Source organism: Hordeum vulgare, chromosome 4H (genome assembly GCF_904849725.1).
Source record: "Hordeum vulgare subsp. vulgare chromosome 4H, MorexV3_pseudomolecules_assembly, whole genome shotgun sequence".
Lineage (NCBI taxonomy): Eukaryota > Viridiplantae > Streptophyta > Magnoliopsida > Poales > Poaceae > Hordeum > Hordeum vulgare.
Window position 1 is genome coordinate 531921584 of NC_058521.1, and position 17428 is coordinate 531939011.

Genomic DNA, 17428 nt, shown 5'->3' on the forward strand with positions numbered 1-17428 from the left:
AGTCTTCATTCAATACAATTATAGCATGGATAATAAACTATTATCTTGATACAGGAATTATAATAATAACTATACATTTATTATTGCCTCTAGGGCATAATTCCAACATTGAGATCAAGATATTCCAATCCATCCATTTGAAACTTGATCTCTAGTCTCCTCAAGTTGCTTTCCACCAAATCAATCTCTTCTACCATGCCAAATCTATGAGAGAAGTATTAGGTGTTGAGGAGACTATCTTTTGAAGCACAGGCGCAAGGAGTTCATCGTACTATCGCATCTATTACCTTTTCGAGGGTGGTGCCTACTAGATTGGTTAGGTGTCGCTCCGAAGCCTCCTACTTCGTGTCGTGGAGTTCAACCAAGAAGTTTATAAGGGCAATGAGATCGCCTACTTCGTGAAGATCTACCCCGAGTGAGGCTAGTCCTTCGTGGACGTAAGCCATGGTGGAATAGACAAGATTGATTCTCCATGAACCCTCCGTGAGTTGAGCCCTTCGTGGACTCGCGCGACTGTTACCCTCTGTGGGTTCAAGTCTCCACTAATATGGACATACGACAGCTGACAGCACTACCTATTGGAACCACGCCAAAAATTGCCTTGCCAACCTTTGCGTTTGATCTTCCTATCCCTACCATCTACTTACATTTGCATGTCATTACTTTTCGCTGCAATACTCTTAGACTTGCATGTGTAGGGTGTGCTTGACTTGCTACAACTTCTAAAACTGCCCCACGACTAAAATTGGGAAAATGCTAAGTTTTTATTTGGTCAAGTAGTCTAATCACCCCCCCCCTTTAGACATACTTCGTATCCTACAGGTAGGAGGGCCACCGGGGAAGGACAAGCCATCAGGGCGTGTCGATCCCCCCTGGTCACGCCCTGTTTGCTTGTGCCTCCCTCGTGGGGCCTCCAATCTTCTTTCGAAGCTTCCAGATCTTATTATGGTCTAGAAAAAATCATAAAAAAGTTTTGAAGCAATTGGACTTTGTTTCGTACTGTAAACCTGAAAAGTAAAAAAACACGCAGAAAAGAACAATTGTCACTCGACACTGGGTCAACTGGTTAGTGCTGAAAAAATAATATAAATTAGAAAAATATTACTCAAAAATTATCCTAGAATGATAATATAATAGCATAGAACAATAAAAAATTATAGATATGTTGGATACATATCAGTGTTCGACCAAACACCATTGTTTTTTTCATTCTACTTATTTAATAAGAAGCAAACACGATGGTGGGTTACTATGTGATAGAGAATGCATTGTTGTGCGACTTGTTGTTGGCGATAAGTGTGGGGTTTGTAGGCATGAAACAAAGGTACGTTATTTTAGCAACATGTGTGTTCTTTCTTTAATGATTGCAAGCACTATACGCCCTACAATTTGGATGTGAACCATGATTGCAATGTGAAGTCGCTACTCCATTGATGATACACCATTTCAAATGTCCCATGAAGTATTTCGGTTGCATGAGTGGAATGAATGTGGGCAACGAGCATGTAAATCATTAAGATCATAACATTTGTATCGTGTTACTCTACGTGTTGTTCAATTTGTTGAGGAATTTGTTGATGCATGAATTGTCGCGGTGTACCAAAGGACGAGGGGCAAGCCCTTCACTTTCACTCATTGTTCCATGAAGCTCAAGGGAAAGCCAATCTCGATGAACAACATACGTCAATCAAGAAGTTCAATCTCGAGGAGAGAAAGCTTGAGATCAAGGTTGTTTCAAGAAGTTTGGTTGAATTTGGGATCGATGAATTTTAGAAACTTGTTGAACATCCGACACTTATTAGGATTTAAATATGTGGTTGAATTGTGATCCAGCAATGATTCAACTGAGTCTAAATGACAAACATTTAGTTTATTTATTTTTCTCAAACCCGACATACATTTTGGCTAGTTCTTTTGAGCGGCTTAAAAAATAAGCTACCTCTCCTTAACTTAAAAAATAAATCAACCCAAATTTTATTGAGATTTTTAAATTAATTATCCCATAACTAGTTTCCAAGCCCCAATGAATGAGGCACCTTATAGAAAAAAAACTGGGAATGAGAAGGCTTATTTTTTAAGCTGCCAAAAGAACTGCAAAGGTTAGATGTGCGGCTCTACTACTGCTGTCCGCTGACATGTTTCGGACATGTCCGTAGAAGTTTTGTGTGTCCGTCTTAACAGACAGCGTTAAAGATGCCTAAGAGCATCTCCAACGGCCGCGCCAAAAGACGCGGGGTTTACCGCGCGCGTGCGGGACGTTTTGCCGCGCTCCCGCGGTGGCGGGAAACTCGCGCGCGCGGGAACAGCTTGCGCGCGCGCGCCATTTTTGCCGCACCGCTTCCGGCGCGCCTATAAAATGCGGCGCTCGCCACGCGCCTTTTCCACGACTCCTCTTCCTCTTCCTCTGCCACGCGCGCCTCCACCACTCCAGCGCCCCGCCACCGACGTGCCACCATGCCGCCGCGCCGCCGAGGAGCGTCGGGCTACCGCGGCGTCCGCCTGCGCCCCAACGGTAGGTACTACTCCGAGATACGCTCCGGCGATCTCCGGCTCAGCCTCGGCACCTACGAGACGGCGCACGAAGCCGCCCGCGCGTTCGACGCGGCGGCGTGGCGCCTAGGCAGGCCGCGCGGGCAGATGCATTTCCAGGACGTCTACACGCTCCAGCAGGCGCTAGACGTCGCCCCGCCGCCTCGTCTTAACACGGCACAAGACCGTGCGAAGCACGCTGCGCGGCAGCGCCGCCTCCTCGTCGCCCAAGAGGACGAGCGGGTCATGGCGGAGTGGCGCCGGCGCCACCCGGAGGACGTCGCCTGCGAGCAAGTCTACTGGGCAAGGCGTCGCGAGGAGGACACGCGAAGGCGCCGCGAGGAGCGGTTGGACAGGCATCGGCGGAAGGCATTGGCGAATGCGGAGGCGCATATCGTTGCAGCAGGCGGGAGGTCGTTCTTCACGGAAAACGATGATCGTTGGTTGGACATATGGCTCTCAACCTCGGACGACACCGACGACGATGATGATGGTGATGATGGTAGCGACTAGGAGTAGTTTCTATCTAGTTGCACCGTAGTTTTATCTATGCTTTCGAACTATCTATCTAGTTGCACCGATGTAAAATACCTTTGTATCGTTTTTTATTTATGCAATCTATCTAGTTTTTATTTATCTATCTTCCGATTTATCTAAAATAAAAAAATGTTGTGAGCGCGCGCTGCATATTTTGTGCGCTGCTGGAGCGGCGCGCGCGCTGCATTTTAGCGCAGCTGCTGGAGCCAGCGTTGCGCGCCGCACCAATCCACGCGATGGACGCGCGACAAACCAGTTTTTTGCGCGCGGCGCGTTAGCTCTAATACGGTTAACTTTTAGTATGTGAACCAAAAACAAATGAAACAAAAAAAACCTTGAGTAAGACTAAAAGTTCGCCCCCTCTCGAAAGAAAGATTCTTTTACGAAGAAGATGTATTACCGCAGTTTGAGCTCATGGTGAGGTACGGAGAAAGGTCGTTGGCGACTTATTTGCGTCAAAACATTGATGACGTGGGTGCTAGTTGTTAATGGTCAGGTCAAGATTAACCCACTAATCATGCATTCGCGCTTATCTAGGGCCAATAATGTTCCATCACGGACATCCCTCAAAAAAATGTTCCATCAGGAAAATGATTCTTCTGCAACGCGACGCGGACCTAACCACATGATGTAGCCTTTCAGTCTGAGTGGCTCAGTGCATTTCCCTGGAGCCTATACCATGTGGACAATACTTAACCTTATCGGTTCTTGGTTAAAAGGTGGTAATGCACAAGCTGGTTACTAATTTGTAGATCAAGCTCCAGCAATGCTCATCCTGGACCTGGTGAAAACCATACGGACCATGGACACATGGACACCATGCCATCTTTTAGCAATGTGACATGGACCAAACCACATGATGTACTAGTGTGTTATAATGATCTAATTAGTGCCCTTCTTTTTCGCTCCATTGTGGCAGTGGACTTTATCCCTGAGTGGTTAATCATTATGAGGTAATGTCCTTGACAGTGGCGTTAATTTGTAGGTCAAGCTACAATAGTGCGGTCATCAGATCAGATCCTTCAAAGTAGTACTAAGACTCAGGTCTAGTTGATAACTCTTGATATGCAATCCTACCTTGCTTAGGAAGACAAAGCAAAGCTATGTTCGTTTAACTTTGGAAAACACTTCATATCTATAGTCTGATACGATACAATCCTCAAACCTGACGACTGTCGTTGATATGATTTGGATCTCACGGTTACAACTTGCTTTGTACAAAAAAAAATCCCCTCGGAGAGCTAACCATCCGCACGGACGAAATCCCCGTACGTAACCTCCACCCTAATCGCTCGCCCCGTATATCCCTCTCCCCTCTTCCTGTCGCCAACAACCGCTCTGCATCGTCCTCACCGTCCTACATTCCTCTCACCTCGCATGTCTCCTCGTCGCTGACGCACCGTCCATGCCCGTCTCACAGCTATTTCATTTGATCCATGTCAGCCACATCATCTCTGGATTGGACAAGATGCACCTCCCTGGACGGGGTTCACTTGTTCATATTCTTGCAAGTGCCCTACAGCTGGTTGACAACGAGGTCTCAAAAGGCCGTGCTAGTTTCATTCTCATATTGTTTAGTTCTGATCCATATACTAACATCCATGGTTCTCTTGACTCTTGGTTATGCTTCTATTGTACTGAAGTCTGATGGATACAAGGCCGCCATGCTTCTTTGCTTTTCACATATGTCTGTTGTAAACATTGATCTACCTTACATCTACATGCATGATCCATCTTGCGCCTCCATACACACTCCACCTCATGCAATAGTTGTGCGTTAATAACCTTGTGGCTACTTGTTGGAAAACAAGGGAAAGGAGTGCTCGTAATATATTTGTTTTTCAGTATATGAAGCATGTAGGAAGCATATTAGCAAGTAGATTGCAGCAAATTTGTAGCTAGTGAGAAACCGTTGATGGGAACAGTATGCCATTGGCACTTAAATGAAGCAAATGTTTAGATTTGTTGGAAACATGTTACATGAACATATGAAGCAAAGAACGAACGAACAATGCAGAACAAGATACATCACACCTAATATGTATATAGATTAAAAAAATCTAACCATAACAGAAGCAAACTGTATAATTTGATGGCCCAAGTTTTACTATCGAAACGGATATTCAGTTACATTGGAGACATGTATCTATCTCATGGAAGCAAATTCTCTAATAAAGCTATGATGGTCAAACATAATAATTATGTTCCCCAAAGGAGAAAAACATAGAAGCTTATTTTTGTTGCACCACATGCAAATTCTCGAGTTCATTGAAACATGATTTCATTGTGTTGAAAACGTGTGTTACACTAAAGAAATTTTGGTATGCATCGGAAGCAAACAAATTCCCCGTTCGAGCTGCGATGTTAGATAAATAAGTTTATCCAACACAAAACAACTTTTCCTTAAGTAGAACATATTTTACTTTGAAGCAAATTTATTAACTTATGGAAGCACATTTGCATTCCGGTGGACGCAAAATTAATATGCGTCAGATTTTAGTAGCATGCATGGCATACAGACATTTTTGAACCAAATTTTCAACAAAAAGAAGAAAAAAAAAACAGACTGCCAATTATGCTTGCATGATTTTAGGGGGGCACGTAATTTCCGCTGGACAGTTTTAGGAAACAAATCGCATTCAAATCCTTTTGTTACGTGGAAACTATCATGCACCCACGTTCTCAAATCAAATCTAACCAGTCAAAGCTTTCTCATCCAACGGTGGGGCATTGGTCTGATGCAGGGATAGGCATCAGTGGTCTGATGCCTAGAGCTTCCCTTTAACTTTCGTCTGGAAAGCCAACCAACCAGCAGTATTGACCCTTGTCTAGTAACATTTTTTGTAAAATCCATTCTTTACCGAAAACTAGTAAATATTACTCCCCCCGTTCCTAAATATAAGATCTTTTAAAAAAATTACTATAGACTACATACGGATGTATATAGACATAGTTTAGAGTGTAGATTTATTTATTTTGCTGCGTATGTAGTCTATACTAAAATCTCTGAAATGTCTTATATTTAGAAACGAAAAGAGTAATACTGAAACCTCTCTAACACATCTTGTAATTGTTTTTTTTGGTGAGTACGCCAATGACGTACCGCTTGTAATTGTCAAAAGAGCAAAATTGAGTCAGAAAAGCATCTAGAACCGGACCTCCGTATCATCCCAAGCGTTAAGATGGCAGTCTGATCACTACGTGGACTAAAAAATAATCACCTAAATCTTTGGGTTGGGTTGTCGAGGACCCTAAACCCAACGCATATTTATGGTTGATAGGACACGCCTCAACCCAACCTCTACGTCTAACCGGACCACACTGGCCCATGCCGACCCCACTACATCCCACCAAACCTCACCCTCGATCAAACCCTACTACACAATATCGCTCTCCGCCTCGCTCCCCCCACCCCTCACCCGACCCCTGCCTCTCCATCCCTTCCCCTTCATCATGTTCGACTCTTGCAACGAATTCGACTCCGTAGAGTAGGACGAGCTCTTGATGGAGGACTACGACAACGAACCCCGGAAAAGGAGGAGCTTGTAATCCGTCGGTCGTAGTTGAATAGAGATAGGAGCTTAAGCTCTGTGTTGTCCCCGATGATCCGGAGGCAAGCTCCGTGGTCGACAGTGTCGTCCCATCGCACTTGGTTGTCATCCCATCACACTTCGTGGTAGACCCCTCCGTGATCTAGTCCGTCGGGCCGATGGTGGGCCCGTGTGCCTACACCATCGAGCATGTCGTGGTTTTGTCACGGTAGATGTCCTTGTCAAAGGACTTAGGTGTGATGCCATCGCAACTAGGTGGCGTCTTGATTGGGGTTGATCGGGAACGAGAGACGCGAGATTACCCACGTTCGGCCCCTCCAATGGAGGAAAAAGCCTACGTCCTGCTTTGGTGTTATTGATGATGATCTCGATTTCAAGGGTGCACAATGGCTAGCCTAGCTCTCGAGGATTTATAACTTGTGCTTTCTACCGCATGGGTTCTCCTTTATATATACAGGTGAAGGCCCTGAGATTACAGCAGAGTCCAGATCATATTACAACACGTATCTTATTCCACTTCTTACTAACTTGGGCAAGGGAGAATATTCATGTCTTCCCTCATGAGTCGGCCTGCCTAGCGATGGGCCTTGAGCTGGCCTCCTGATGAGTCGCCTCCTAGGCCTTCGCGTCTAAGGGCCTCCTGCCCAAGTCATTGCCCACGTGAGTTACCCCTGGGCGGGTCAACCCGTGGGGTATATCCCCAACATTAGCCCCCAGTTTAATTTGGATTCATCCATGTTAAACTTCATCTTGAAAAATATAGAAAAACACCACAAAAGTGAAGGTTAAAGTGAACTTTGCCTTTTGAGTCGGCAATCCTCTTCCTCGGGAAACTTTACCCGAGTCAACATTTTGCTAGGTTATCTGCCTTGTTTAGGACTTGTTATTCTATCGACCATTGTTATTAAGACATCATCCTTCCTGTCAGTGACATCATCAATTCATCATGGCGAATCTTTTTTAAACAGTGCCAAAATCCCTATCACGCGCGAAAATCAAGGCGCCTTCTGAGCCACGAGTTACCACGTCTGTTCTACTTTTTACTGTGTCACTTTGGGTTCGCCCCTGCCTTATAAATAGTCCGCTTGGTTCATTCTTTTTATTTTCCTCATCTTCTTCGTTCCACCACCTCCATCTGCTTGAGCGCTGCCAGAGTTCAAGCGCCAGTGGTCATCCAATCACAGCGCCACAGCTGACGATGTTCATCTATAGAGTATGTGGTCTTCCTTCGAGTCAAGCTTCTTCAAGTTTGTTTCCTTTTCAGATCTGGTAAGTCACACCTTTTCTCCCTAGTCTTTTCCGTCGGAGTTCATGGCGTTCATCAGAGTTCTTGTTTTTCGTAGCAATGATAGATTCAAAGGAAACTTCCGGTCCTTCTAGTATGTGTAATTCTGACCAAGTCCCCTTTATTTTATTTTTGTCATAGAGTAGATCTCAAATGGACTATAGAATCTTGAGTGTATATTGCCTTCGATACCTCCGTTGCCGTAGGACTATTTTTATTTCATTTTCCATGATTTGTTAGATCCATGTATTCTTCCACTTCAGTAGAAAGCTATTATTGTTCTCAAATTTCACTAAGTCCCCTCAATCTCAAGCTTCCACACATTAACCGGCTCTAGCTGATGGACTATCATATGACTGGCTCAACTTATATTTCACCCATTTGACCGGCTCGTTTTGTGAGTGTTTTTGCCGGTTTATCCTTGTAATTCGGCTCATTTTGCCTTCCTGGCTAGTTTATTGTTTCTTCGCAATGCTGCTGTCAGTTACAATGTGTCCCAAAACTAGTAAAGCCATTTGTTGGGTCAAGTCCAAAATAACAAAGCTTACCCTGGAAGAGCTCGTGGCCCAAGGGCTATTGTCGGCTCAGAGTGAAACTGAGTGGAGAGTTCGTGAAGAGCAAATTGTCCGTCAACCCATACAAGGGGAAGTCGTTATCTTTAGCAATCATCTACTTAGGGGTTTTCGGCCATGTGGATTGAAATTCTTTAGATATTTACTCCACTTATTTCAGCTTAGGCCCCAAGACCTTGGTCCCAACTCTATGACCAATATTTGTCAGTTCCAAGTACTTTGTGAGGTTTATCTTTAGATCGAGCCAACTATTACTTTATTTAAATAGTTTTTCTACCTCAACCATCAGACTGAGGTGAAGAATGGCCCAAGTGTGGAGCTTGGTGGATCACAAACAAGGAAAAATGGTGTGTAGCATGTGGATCTATTTGGGGGTAGTTTGTATACTCCAAAGTACCGACGGGAGTTCTTCAACCGAGCACCCCTAGTGTTTGCTCCAGAGGAACCATGAGCCGGTGTTTGATCCCGCCTAATATCTCTTGGTTAGCTTGCTCTGCATGTCCGTGAGATTGTGGATGTGCCACAGATGCGAGGTCAAGCCGGATATGCTCTCGTTGACAGAATTCCTCCATAGTTCCCTTGGACAAATTTGTGCCATTATCTCTAGTGATGTTGTGTGGATATCCAAAACGAAAAAACAACTTTTTCAAGAATTTTGTCGCAGTCTCAGCATCACAATTACTGATTGGCTCTCCTTCGACGCACTTGGTGAATTTATCCACTACAACCAAGAGGTGCATTTTTTTATCTGATGACATTTTGAAAGGACCCACCATATCAAGCCCGAGACTGCAAACGGTCAAGTGATTGGAATCATGTGTAGTTGTTGAGACGGTACATGAGATTTTCTTGCAAACTTTTGGCAACCATCACACTTTTGCACGATGTCTTTTGCATCAGCATGAGCGGTAAGCCAGTAAAAACCATGACGATAAGCCTTGGAGACCAATGACCTTGAGCTGGCATGATGACCACAATCTCCAGCATGGATTTCATTAAGGATTTCTCGTCCTTTTGTAGGAGAAACACAACGTTCAAATACAACGGTGATGCTTTTACGGTGTAACTCGCCATTGACTATAGTCATAGATTTGCAACGCTTGAAGATTTTCCAGGCAATGACTTCCTCGTCGGGGAGCTCTCCTTGGGTTAAGTAAGCCAAATAGGGTTTGGTCCAATCTAGGATTGCATGTAGAGCCACCACAAGTTGTGCCTTAGGGTCTGGGATAGCTATGTCCTCCTCTGATGGCACTTTAACTGAAGGATTGTGAAGCACATCAAGGAAAACATTGGGTGGTACCGGCTTACGCTCAGAACCAAGTTTAAACAAGGCGTGTGCAGCTTCATTGAGTCGGCGATCAATGTGATCAACTTGATAACCCTTAAAATGACCTGCAATAACTATGACCGCTCGTCGATAAGCAGCCATGAGAGGGTCCTTGGAGTCCCAAGTCCCTGATACTTATTGAGCCACTAAGTCTGAGTCGCGCAGACATCTCACCCGCCTAAGGTTCATCTCCTTGGCCATGCGGAGCCCGTAAAAGAGAGCTTCATACTCGTCTGCATTGTTAGTGTAAGGAAACATGAGTTATAGGACGTAACAAATTTGTCACATCGTGGGGAAGACAAAGTAACTCCAGCCCCCGAGCCTTCCATCTGTCTTGACCCATCAAAGTGTAATGTCGATTATGTATCATATGGCTTTTCTTCGGGGACTTGTAATTCAATCCAATCATTAATAAAGTGACTTATAAATTGTCTTCTCTCCAAGGCGACTTATAAATTGACTCAAGGCCGTAATATGACCCACCACACGCTGGACGTCATTGATGTTTGTCGGCTTAGAAAGGGAGGTTACTGCTTTCATTTTCTCTAGGCTTAATGCCATGCTCGAAGACCAAGAAACCCAGCAACTTGCCTGCGGGCACTCCAAAGACACACTTGGCCGGGTTAAGCTTCATTCTGTATACACGAAGGTTGTCAAATGTTTCCATGAGGTCATCCAACAAAGTTTCCTTCTTCTGGGATTTAACCACAATATCATCAACATAAGCATGAACATTGCGCCCAATATGGTTGTGTAAGCAGTTCTGAACACAGCGCTGATAAGTAGCCCCCGCGCTCTTAAGCCCAAAGGGCATAGAGACATAGCATAAAGCACCAAAAGGGGTGATGAAAGCCGTCTTCTCTTGATCCTCAATAGCTATCTTGATCTGATGATAACCAGAGTAAGCATCCAAGAAGCACAAGCGCTCACATCCAGCTGTGGAATCAATGATTTGGTCAATGCAGGAATACCAAACGGGTCCTTGGGGCAGGCTTTGTTTAGATCTGTGTAATCAACACACATACGCCAAGTGTCGTTCTTCTTCAAAACAAGCACTGGATTTGCGAGCCACTTTGGGTGAAATACTTCAATGATGAACCCGACAACTAGGAGCCGGGCTACTTCTTCCCCGATAGTTTTTCGTGTCTCCTCTTTAAAATGATGGAGGAATTGCCGAACAGTTTTCATCTGAGGATCAACATTAAGGTGGTGCTCAACGAGTTCCCTCGGTACTCCAGGCATGTCACAAGGTTTCCATGCAAAGATGTCCCGATTCTCTTGGATGAACTCGATGAGCGCACTTTCCTTTTTGGGATCCACGCTTGTCCCAATAGTGAACTGCTGAGAAGAATCACCAGGAGTAAAGTCAACCTGCTTAGTATCCTCGACCGGCTTGAACTTAAGGGTGGGTTCAGATTCTGTTGTGGGTTTCCTAAGAGAAGTCATATGAGTCGGGTCAACACTGGTTGTGTAATACTTCAAGTCTTATGATGCACAAGCTAACTCGGCGTAAGCTGCATCTCCTTCCTTGCACTCCTGAGCGATTTTCCGATTCCCATCTACCGTGATGGTACCGTTTTTCCCTGGCATCTTAAGTTTGAGATATATATAGCAAGGTTGAGCCATAAATTGAGCATAAGTTGGCCGTCCAAAAATATCATGATGCGGGCTCTTAATCTTGACCACCTCAAACATTAAAGATCCACATCTATAGTTGAATTCTGAGCCAAACACAACATCAAGCTTGATCCAGCAAATTGGGTATGCAGATTTACCAGGGATGATTCCATGAAAACTGTAGAGGACGGGTGTAACTTATCCTCACGAAGGTTCATGCGTCGGAAAGTGTCATAGTATAAGATGTTGATGCTGCTTCCCCCATCCATGACAACTATGTTGAGAACATAACCACCCACTTGAGGCGCCACCACCAGGGCAAGACCACCCGAATTATCAATCCAAGTCGGATAATACTCTTTCTCCATGTGATTGGGTACTCACACCAATTAAAATACCTCGGGGTTGCCCGCTCGACCATATTAATGGCCCTCTTTTTGACCTTACTTACCCGCCTTCAAGTGCTAGTGGTGAACAAGTAATACTGTCCGTTGTTCAGCTGCTTGGGGTTGCTTTAAAAACCGGCTTGATTATCGTGCTATTGATTTCCCTATCCCGAGCATTGTTTCCCATTGTTATTAGTGCCAGGATGTCGATAACCAGAACGTGAGACGCTCGATCCATGGGAACCTGGACCCGCAAAGCCCCCAGATGAGTCTGTGCCAAACCCATCAGAATGACATGGTTTTCCACCTCCATTACCTCCTTGAAAGTTCTGGAAAGCTTGGTTCTGAAACTCCTCAATATAGTGGCAATTCTCCCATGAATGAGTGGTCGGCTTATCTGGAAACTATGCTTGGGGCAAGGGCCTTTAAGTACTTCCTCATAATTTCACGGCTTGTTTCCAATATAAGTCTTGCCAGAATTGTTGTTTTGTCGCTCATTATTGAAGCTGGTGTTGGTGTTGGCGACAAAATCTAACCCGCCTTCAAACTCTTCGCGCTTACCGCCATTGTTGCTCTGATTGCCATGATTCCCGCCATAACCCTAGTTTTGCTGATGACCCTTGCCACCATCATTTTTCTTATTTTTACCAACCATGTCCTCATTGGACCGAGGGTCCTTCATGATGTCTCACTCAACATATCTGGTAAGAACATCCATAAGATCTCCCATACCTTGCACCTTGCATTTGACGCGTCCCAATTTCTGAACAAGTGGTTCGAAATGACAATTTTTCTCCAACATCAAGACGGCTTGGGTGGCTGTGATGATATAAAAAGAGTGGATGATTTCCATGACCCGACGAGTCCAACAATGGGCCAACTCATCTCCATGCTGAACACGGTGTTGTAAGTCAACAATTGTCATCAGACGCTTACAAGTGCCTTGGAAATTCTTGACGAAATGCTCCTTCAACTCTGCCCAAGAGTTGATAGAATTAGGAGGTAGGTTTGCCAACCATGTACGAGGCATCCCTTCCAACATCATTGTCAAATATTTAGTGCATACAACATTGCTAACGTCAAGCATGTCCATAGCCAACTCATTACTTTCAATCCATGTTGTCGGCTCGAGATCAGTCGTGTAATTAGGAACTTTGCAAGGACCTTTAAAATCCTTGTGCATACATTCCCTGCGAAGATCCAGAGCCAGGCAAGGAACTCCAGTTGTCCTGCTGCTAAAACCCACCATTGAGGAGACATGCCAGGTTGTGAAGGGTGGGGCGTGACCCATCGTTGCTGACGCCTCCTCTTCTCGTAAAGCCCGAGCCGCATACACAATTGCTTGAGCATGTGAAACCACCGGTTGGGTTGGAGAATTTTGGGGCTGTTGTCCATGTCCACTGCTAGACACCGCTCGTGAATCATGACGACTCTTACTACGTCTTGCGTAAAGTGTAGAATGAACCCGGTCTCGACTGTAGGAATATTGCTCCTATTGGGTGATTGTTGTTTCCAACATCTCGATGGCGTTCCTGGCTTCAACTTCTACTGGAGTGTTACAAGTGATCGGGAGTGCCACGAGGTTTTGGGTCACCACCAGCATATTATCCATCGGGTTGGAGAAGTGACCCACCGACGTATGGAAACGCTGAGGGGATGACTGAGCGGTTGGGGATGAGCCGTCTGGTGCTGCTGAGCCGGTTGGTGAGGTTGGTCCACCCGATGTTGCCCGGTCCCTCATGTGTGCTGTGAAGTATCGAACAGTCATGCTGGCTCAAGATTAAGGGGCACGCAACTCTCGTGTCTCCTCCGGTGAACAGCCTCCGAGGCATCTCGACGGAGTCCCGGCTGACATGCTTATGCCTTCAAGAACTCAATCTCACCACAGATGTGGGCCTGTAACTCTTCCATGCAAGCATTTTCGGCGTCGATCTCCCCGTGGATCTTGGTCATCTTTGCATGAAGTTTAGTCAGCTTCGTATTGCACTCTTCCTGGTTTTCCAGAGTAACTCGTGATGCCAGGAGGTTCGTCATATCTATCATTAGGTCAGCCATGGCTTGAGCGGGCTCCTTGCTTGACCCGGCAGCCTTCGAAGTCGGCGTTGGTCCACCCGGGCCGTTGGCTGCTCTGGTGGCAGTGGAATTATGGGCCGCCGTGGTTCCTTCCATGTAAATGGCGGCTTGACATGGTGGTTCTAGGAACTCCAGATTGTCGGCGCAGCCCCCAGGCCTGCCATAAAAAAGTTGGCACATCCACTCGGTGTCACCGATCGATGACTCAGCATCAGAGTTTACGAGTGTATCCCTGCTGATCATGGAGTTATATGCAAAGATTAAACCCTTGAGTGATACCAATAAAGACATGCTTCTGGACGACTTGGACGCGGTCGGGTTGCTTGCGCTGAGGCGGCTCGACGATGTCGTTGCAGATGTTGGGCTCGGGTCCTAACGTGCTGATCTTGCCTATGAACATGTGGATCTTGCCGAAGGGGGCCCGGTACCCGTACTTGACTGAGCCAGCCTCGGGGCCCTAGTCTGAGTCGTCGATGCAGAGCTTGTCGCGGTGGCTCTTGATCATATGGTGACCGCGTATCCCTTGATCCCTGGGAGAGCTCCCTCTAAGAACTCAACACCACTGTGTGTTGGCCCCATGGTGGGCGCCAACTGTCGTGGTTTCGTTACAGCATATGTCCTCGTGAATGGACTTGGGTCCAAGATCATTGCAACTAGGTTACGGCTTGAACGAGGTTGATCGGGAATGAGAGACGCAAATTTACCCAAGCTCGGCCCCTCCGATGGAGGTAAAAACCTACATCTTGCTTTTGTGTTATTAATGATGATCTCGATTACAAGGGTGCACAATGGAGAACCTAGCTCTTGAGGATTTCTAACTTGTCCTTTCTACCTTAGGGGCTCCCCTTTATATATACAGGTGAAGGCTCTGAGATTACAACATAGTCTGAGTCATATTAAAACTCGTATCTCATTCACTTCTTACTAACTTGGGCAAGGGAGAATCTTCACGTCTTCCCTCATGAGTCGGCCCGCCTCGCGATGGGCCTTGAGCCCACCTCCTCGGCCTTTGCGTCTAAGGGCCTCCTGCCCAAGTCATTGCCTGGGTGGATCAAACAATGGGGTATATCCCCAATAGATCCCGCATCGCCCCCCCCAATCAAAGGAAAGGGCACTCATTGCACTCACTAGAGGGCGACGGTGGTCGGATCTAGCCGTTTCGAATGTGGGTCCTATAGACCACGGCCATCAAGGTGCCCTTGGACACAGAGGACAAGCTCCTCCGCGAAGTGCTCGAACGGGATGCCCCAAATCCGCCCACACATGGGCTGGTTTCGGGGGGTGCCGGGAACCCACGCATTTGCACTGACTTGGGGGGCATGCTGGATGGCTTTTCTTTTGCTTGGGCGGTGTACGGGATGTCCACCCAATATTGAAGGGTGGGACTGGGGGTTATTTGGTTGCAGATGTTCTTATGTCACACATAGTATCATTCCTACAAAGTCATAACATCCAACTTAAAGTTATCGTGTCCACTCCTACCTCTTGAGCTTGCGTTGGTTTTTTCCTTCAAAAGGAAAGGGTAATGCGGTCAAGTAGATAAGTATTTTCCTCAGTTTGTTGAGAACCAAGGTATCAATCTGTTGGAAATATGCCCTAGAGGCAATAATAAATTAGTTATTATTATATTTCCTTGTTCATAATAATCATTTATTCATGCTAGAATTGTATTGATTGGAAACTCAAATACATGTGTGGATACATAGACAACACACTGTCCCTAGTGAGCCTCTAGTTGACTAGTTCGCTGATCAAAGATGGTCAAGGTTTCCTGGCCATAGGCAAGTGTTGTCACTTGATAACGTGATCACATCATTGGTAGAATGATGTGATGAACAAGACCCAAACTATAAACATAGTATATGATCGTGTCAGTTTATTGCTACTGTTTTCTGCATGTCAATGTATCTATTCCTATGACCATGAGATCATGCAACTCTCGGACACCGGAGGAATACCTTGTGTGTATCAAATGTCGCAACGTAACTGGGTGACTGTAAAGGTGCTCTATAGGTATCTCTAAAGGTGTCTGTTGGGTTGGCATGGATCAAGACTAGGATTTGTCACTCCATGTGACGGAGAGGTATCTCGGGGCCCACTCGGTAATACAACATCACAACAAGCCTTGCAAGAAATGTGACTAAGGAGTTAGTTACGGGATCTTGTATTACGAAACGAGTAAAGAGACTTGCCGGTAACGAGATTGAACTAGGTATAGAGATACCGACGATCGAATCTCGGGCAAGTAACGTACCGAAGGACAAAGGGAATAGTATACAGGATTATATGAATCCTTGACATAAAGGTTCAACTGATAGAGATCTTCGTAGAATATGTAGGAACCAATATGGACATCCAGGTCCCTTTGTTGGTTATTGACCGGAAAGTGTCTCAGGTCATGTCTGCATAGTTCTCGAACCCGTAGGGTCTACACTCTTAAGGTTCGGTGACGTTTCGTCATAGTTGAGTTATAGGTGTTGGTTACCGAAGGTTGTTCGGAGTCCCGTATGAGATCACAAACATCACGAGGGTTTCCGTAATGGTCCAGAAACAAAGATTGATATATAGGATGGTTTTATTTGGTCTCCGGAAAGATTTCGGGCATTACCAACAGTGTACCGGGAGTGACGAATGGGTTCTGGATCTTCACCGGGAGGGGCCCACCCACCCGGGAGTGAGCCTGGTGGCCCAAGGGTGGTGCACCAGCCCTTAGTGGGCTGGTGATGCCAGCCCAAGTGGGCTATGGCACTAGGAAGAAAAAAACAAAGAGAAAAAAAGAGAAGAGGGAGGTGGGAAGGAAGAGGAGGACTCCTCCTTCCCAAACCGAATTGGAGTTGGAGTCCTCCTCTCCTCCTTGGACGGCGCCCTAGGGGCTCCCTTGAGCCCCAAGGCTAGCCCCTCCCCTCCTCCTATATATATTAGAGGTTTTAGGGTTTTTGAGACACAATTTTTCCATGTGCAACTCAAACCTCTACTTCGTAGTTCTTCCTCTAGATCGGTTTTCTGTGGAGCTCGGGCAGAGCCCTGCAGGAGTAGATCATCACCATCACCGGCGTGTCATCATGCTGCTGGAGAACTGATCTACTTCCCCGTCTTTCTTGCTGGATCAAGAAGGCGGAGTTTGTCATCGAGTTGTACGTGTGCGGGACGCACAGGTGCCGTCCATTCGGCACTTGATCGGAATGGACCGTGGGACGGTTTGTGGGACGGATCGTGAAGACGTACCACTACATCAACCGCGTTTACTAACGCTTCCGCTTAGCGATCTACAAGGGTATGTGGATCCAATCTCTCTATCATAGATGAACATCATCATGATAGGTCTTTGTGTGAGTAGGAATTTTTTTGTTTCCCATGCAACGTTCCCAACAGTGGCATCAGGAGCTAGGTTCCTGCGCAGATGTAATCTCGAGTAGAACAAAAAAGTTTTTGTGGGCGTTGATGTTCGATTTGCTGGCCTCCTTAGTATTTTCTCGATTTGGCGGTATTGTTGGATTGAAGCGGCCTGGACCAACATTACTCGTACGCTTACGAGAGACCGGTTTCATCGA